Below are 7,276 nucleotides of genomic sequence, written 5' to 3' on the forward strand. Positions count from 1 at the left end.
TGGATAAGCGCGGGAATTCAAAAATTAAAAATTAAAGTTCTTTTTTGATCACAAGGTATATTATTCAGAATATATGTGATATATGTCGTACTACATTTGTCAAAGCATGAAAATAAACTTTTTTTTATTCACATATATAAATAGGTACAAATTACAAGTTTATTATATTTTTTATATTGCTTAGTCTGATGAAGTGATAAACAATATTCTAGTCAAGGCGCAAAGAGGGGTTTTGAGGAAACCTCGCAGTTAACAGAGAGTAAAAGTGCTCAGGTGCACTGACTCAACTAGCCTCAACATAATAATTATACATCAGTGAAAAAATACATTTGTATGATAAATAGTGAATTCCAGAATGTTTGAAATTGTATATAATTGCAAATATGTATAAATTATTTATTTATTTATTTGATATAAATTAGTAAAATACTTAGAAATTATAATAAGTGTACATTATGGCAATTAACTTCACCAATAATAAAAAGAATCATATCTAGGTTTATTATAATTTCTGAATGATTAAAACGACACATTCAAGAAAATAAAATACTAAAATCCACAAATGCGTGAAATCCTCATCTACGTGTATGCAACGATATATGTTGAATAATTTCATAAAAAAACAGTGTATGTGTATGTGTTTTTTACTCTAAAATCAATTAAATTTTCAAAAATATTTGTTTACTTTTAAAATAAATTCACTTTGTTTTTTCAATTAATAATTTGTTTATACAACCTGTGCACAGGTTCGGAATGCAAATTGCTTCAACCACAAATTTACACAAACGCAAGCAGAAATGCACGCACAAACGCAAGCACAAAAGCACGCATAAACGCAGACATGCAATCACGCATTTTCATTACTGTCAACCACAGGACATAAAAAAATTAATTTCTTGTTTGTTTGTTTGTTTGAAATGCGGCCGATTTTGAGGGAAAATGATTGTTCGGAAATTTGCGAGTGACGGCAATGCGTTGAGGACCAACGCACTTTACCTTTGGTTGCACGCAGTTAATGTGCAATTTTTTCGCCTCACATTTACGTGTGCGATAGTTGCTTGCGTTGCGTGGCAAATAAAAAGTTGCACTTGCACGCTGAATGTAAACACAATTGGTGGTCAAAAGTAAACAGCATTAGCCTCGGTTACGGTCTATTTGGATTCGATTTACGTCAACAAACTCATAACATATAATAAATAAATTCCATATATATACAACGCATATAGCGTATACATACATATCTATTTGTATATATATATATATCAGTTATGTACAATAACTTGATATCAAGTGTGTGTGAATATTTCCCGCTTGAAATGCTCAATGTCAGTAAAGTATACTACCAAAAAACTCAACCTCGTGAAGGTGAGAGTTTATTTGTAAATTTGTATCTGTTTTTGCAAGTCGTTTTCATTTTTGATTCAATAATAACATCAACAAAGGAAATGAAAAAGTGAAAAATATCATTTGAGGATGTGTACTTGTCAACAGCCTTGGGCAGTCAATGGCACTCCATGCTGTCAAGAAACTCACCTCTTACAAACATCACTAGTGCTTTCACGGTGCGTCACTGTACATATCCTCAAAATCAACAAAAACAACAAAGCTGTAAACAAACTTCACCCAGAGTCCCCCACAATTGTGGTGATGGTTCATTGTTGTTTGAATGTTTGCCTGCAGCTATTTATCATACAAGTTTTCCATTATATCTACACGCGAGCACACGTCCTTTTGCTTCATTCACTTACAGACACAAAATGATTGAACACGGATAAATATTAATGAACAGTAGTCCTTCTAGTCCTTGAGTCTTTGAACACTTAATGCAGAGATATTTTTGCATTCTCATTGTGGAAACAAATTTCAAAGTAATTTCTTATACATATCTTAAAATAGAAAAAGATTAAATATAGCTATTTCGGTGTATTTTGCGATACAGTGATGACGTTTTAATACTAAATTATCATTTCTAAATGGAGGTGTTATATACATTATACCAACGAGTCATAGTCAACTAGCGGTACAACGATATAAAAACTAGATCTATATAACGCTTAAATATCCCCTATGGTTCATTTCAAAAGGTCAATACGCTAGAAAGTTCGATTATGCCTTTTTACAGCGGTTCCAGGTAAAATTTGAATAGATACCACAATTTGCTTATTGGTTCAGTTTAAAATCGATTTAAAACTTGTTATTTAGTAAATATTAATGGATTTCCTCCTCTGGGACTGCCAGTGTCAGTAATTACGTAGAATCTTCAGGCGATTCCAGCGGTAGCATGCTACTGGTAGGCCTTCCCTTGCCGGTAAAACCGAATAAAAAGTAATAAAGCTAAGCGCAGTCCACAACGTAGCATCGGTACTGTGCGGCTGCAAAATGCGTCTGTTCTCCAGGTTAAGAGCTCCCTATTTAAAAGTAACCCGTCACTACATGCAAAACTTACAGGACTGACATTACGCTTGCGACCCATCGTCAGGACTTTGCTCCCTTCTTTAACTATTTTCTGGAAATAAAACATGAGTCTAAACCCGACGGAATTACAGTTTCCAAGTGATACCCGTACATTTACGGCGAATTCACCTGCTTCGGCAGCACACACAACGGATTTGGAGGTTTAAACAGAATCTCTTCGTTAGGTAGAACTGTAACCACAACAACTTTAATAACCCAGCGTTCCCCTGGGAACGCAATGGATTAAAGAAGAAGAAGAGGAATGGGTTTACATCTAAACCGAATCTCCTAATACAAAACTATACTAATGCGAATAATGTTTATTATTTAAATATTAAAAATATTTAATATAAAATTTCAAATTATATTAATTAGGACAAATTCATGATTCCAAAAAAATGCCTATGAAAACGAACCGTTGTAAAATTCTAAATGCCTCGACAGCAATTCATTAGGAGAGCTTGAATTATTGAATTTATAGTCCAAAATAGCCTATAATTCAATATTTAATTTATTTTTCTATTTCCGATAGTATTGAAAGTTGAATTTATTCTAAATTCTAAATTTTTTAAATACACATTTATCTGACAATTTTTAAAATGATCGAAAGTGTATACTCAACATTTCAGTCACCATTTTCTTTTAACAATCGATTGAAGACTTTGGATTTAAGTTTCTTTGTTAGTAAAGTTATAATTCGAATATGTTCATAAATTTAATACATTAATTAATTTCAAAGTGCCAATCTCCGCCCTCAATCATTAGTTGAACACTAAATTTCTTAGAGAATGAGATAACATATTTACAGATTTTATGGTAATTTTCTTTTCTCTCATCATCTCATCAAACACATTGTAGTACACACAAATACGTATGTATTAGAAAAAGAAACAATTTTGCAACGACAACGATGTTGTTTTGTGTAAATAATATGTATACTGTATACGAAAGCGTTAAGGATATTATTAATTATTTTTAATTATTAGTATATTTATATATAGTTTTAATTTGTAGTCAGTAATATATTATCATGTTGATTCAAATAAATATTCTTAAATAAAAAATAATCACTTTTACCATTGTTTATCTTGCTAACAAAAGTTAAATGAACATGTCCGATGTATATATAACTGCAATATAAAGAAAATCTAATTCACAACAATTTGCTGAACTCAGTTGTCCGGAAACATTACAAATGTTGCCATCAAAAATTGCATCAAGTGGTTCAGTTTTAAGTATAATAGCGGTATAAATAGAAGGATCCTTGGTTTGTTTTGTCTTCTACCGTTTAAATTGCATTTACATTTTATTGGAAATATTCGATAAGATGTGATCATAATTTGTAGTAAAGAAATTTAGTTTTGTAATAATTAAATTGTGTTTTTATATGATATAATGCAGATAAAATTTTTAAGGCTTATAAAAATCAATTAAATTGAACATTTTGCGTTTTAAGAACAAACATATGCAATCGTTCTGGAATATTAACAAATACAAATTGTTATATCCTTAATTAATCCTTTTGGAGGATGCAAAATTCTGCTTTCAATTTAAATTGGAATTCGAACTGCTACATTTTCATTTAAGTTCCTTTGTGGTGTACACGGGGTATCACGGTTAACCAACGCAAGTAACCAATGCAAATTCTTCAACAGTTGGAGAACTCATTTATTTTGCCAACTGAACTTTCTGTGAATGTCGTGGTATTAATTTTCAATTTTTGTAAAAGCCCAGACAAGCGTCTGCATCAACTGCAGGATATTGGAATGAGGCCTTTTGTATGCACAATGATTCACTAACACAAAAAGGTTCCCTTCACTCTAACCTGATGCAGCTCGACATGCCATCACGATGAGGTGTTACTGTAAGGAATAGTGAAGCGCATAAAATTGATTGCGAATTTGCAAACTCAGTTTGGAGTGCTTCGCAAATTGAGGTTAAGTACGCCATGATTTCGTTGCTGTGTACGACACAGTAAATAAAAACAGGAACACAGAAGCACAGAAGCGCAGAAGTGCTAAAGGACTAAAGGCAAAGTTACATTTGTTTTTCATTTTGAGCTTGTGAAGTGGTTCGGAGAGTAGCGGGGATCGGAAGGTACATTGCATATTGTATGTTTATAGTAAGTTCGTCAGTAAGTACGAAATCATTATACTTCAGCGTGAAATATTGTATTAAAGTGTTGACAGACGTTCTCGCCAGAGCAGAGTTTTCGCTTCTGTATAGGTACAAGGACAGACGCGGTGAAAGATGGCTATGAGAAATATTTTGGAACTTTCATTTGAGCTGTTAGAACATGAACGTCGAGTATTTGCTGAAGAGCAATTTAATGTTTGTGGTGGCTGAAGAGGTATATTCGTGGTTTCATGGCTTCGCTGACAACGCTTGCTCACTCAAGGCGCTGTTAGCAAATGAAAATACGATATAAATACTTTCGGAATCTATTGTCTAAAGTGGCAAATAAACTTTACAAATTAGCATCAGCAAAAGCCGTTCAACTCTGTCAAGCACGTAATTTCGAATAGTTTAATGAAATTTATGAATTGCTCTCGACCGACAACAAGAAATTGAAAATTGATTGTTGTTTAATCGTTTTAGGCTCTTGCACTTTCAAGTACATCCAGTGGCTTTTAGTTGTGTTGCTGTTTTGGTTGCAAATGTTCTTCAGTTCCGGTAATTTTATGACTTTCTGAAGAATTGAAAAGTAGAAAGATGTTTTCAGTTGTGCACTTAAAACTTGTTTTGAAATTATATTTTAAGTTTTTCTATTCGGACATAATAAATAGTATAAGGTTTTCGTTTTTTTAAAGTTAATCATAAAGAGATAAAAATGTATAAAAATTTTGTTGGATATATAGATTGAAAAATATATCACTACTATCAGTTACAATCTACATTAGGGCTGTCCAAAGCACGGTTCATGGACCTCATGCGGCCCGCGACAATAGACGTTTCTAATCCACTACAATTCATAAATCATAAATAAAATATCATACATAAATAAATTAAAAGGTTTTAAATAATTTATTTCACTTAACGTTAATTTACTTATTTTACAAAGTCTTTAGTATGTATGTATTAGGATAATTTACAGTTAATAATTTTCTTACCATTTTTAAAAAAAGTAAGGTACTTAGTCTAACCTATTTAAAACGAATAACTTATCAGCAAAAGTAAAAGTTTTAGTTTGGACGATATCCTAAGATATTTAGTTTGGACGATATCCTAAGATATTGACGGATTTTAAATAAAAATAAATATACATTGTATTATAGAACATTTAGTGCTGAAAATGTGATGAATAAACTAATAATACTCTGCCACTATAATACAATTATATTTAATAGAAATCCCAGAGAAATGTTTTAGGTGGAAATTGCAGCAATACGAGTATATCTAATAATAGAATGGGTTTGTGATAAAAGTCAAACGACCATTAAATTCATTTCTGGTGATTTCACAATATCTTACCTTGTATCGGAATATTCCACATCTTTAAAATGGATATCGATTAATTCAATATTTAATTCAAAATGGTTTTTGGATCAGAGGGATTCTTTAGTATTTATTTATATACAGAATAGAAATCCCTTTCGAATCAGTTTATCTGACAATGCATATAGAATATTTTAAAATGGCAAATCAAAGTTATTATAAAATGTATATTTATAAAGTTACATGTGTGTGACATAGTCCGCTAACCTTTAAAAAAAAATAAACTAAGCAAGGAATTAGTCTCACGAATTAATATCTGACACAATCTCCGCACTGACAGAATGCTATATCATAAGTTAGTATGTCGACTCAGACTTCTTTTAAATATTATTGTCACAGCTGTGGCTTAGAAGAATGGGATAAAAGTTTTACTCCGCCAGAAGGCATATATCTATCCTCATTTGTCTAACATGGACATAAACATTAAATACATTGTCTGTAATATTAAAGTAGGTGTATTGAAGTTGCCGAGTTTTCGTGCAGTATAGCATTGTGTCTATTTTGGAAGACACAATGAGTATATGTTGAATCAAAACTGAACCAAGCGCATTACTTTGGTGGTTTTTTCTGGAACTTAAAGAATTTGACATGTAATACCATTTATTTTTTTTTTTTTTTTGCAATACAAATATGATTTACAATTCAGTGACACTGCTTAGATGTACCGTGATTCTTATTAAAGCACAATTGGTGTTCTGATAACGACCATCTATCTAATAGAATTTGTTATGGGCACAAATATAACCTTTTAGATGTATTTAAGAACATATATATACGACTTAAGATTCATACTAAAAACAATTCAATTACCCCGAAATAACCCTCGATTACCGTATGGTGATGCAAATTAAGACGTTGCATAAACATGCGTAACATATATATTATAACACCTAAAGACATGGTTAATACGTTTACGGGGGAAATTTGCATCACTATAAAATATTTATTCTTCGGCCGACAAAAAGTTATATAAATAAAATAAAAGCTATATTAGTTGATACTTATTGAAATAAACTAGAGAATTTAAATCAAAATTTTTCAGCAAAAATATTTTTTTCATCATTTGTTTACGATTTACTTCAAGCGTTACCATATGGTAATCGTGGGTCGCCTAGGGTATGTGTTTTTATAAAAAAAACTACGAAGTTATTTCATTGTCTGTGTATTTTTTCTATTTTCATGGCATTTTTTCTATAAATATTACATTATTCAGTTAACATTTTATATATTATACTATTGTATAGTGGTGTATCTTTGCAAAAAGTACTTGATTATATTGATCAGATAACAGAAGATGAAGAAAACCAGCTTATTAATCATGCCAGTA

The sequence above is a fragment of the Teleopsis dalmanni genome, chromosome 1, assembly GCF_002237135.1.
Source record: "Teleopsis dalmanni isolate 2A chromosome 1, ASM223713v2, whole genome shotgun sequence".
Taxonomy (NCBI): domain Eukaryota; kingdom Metazoa; phylum Arthropoda; class Insecta; order Diptera; family Diopsidae; genus Teleopsis; species Teleopsis dalmanni.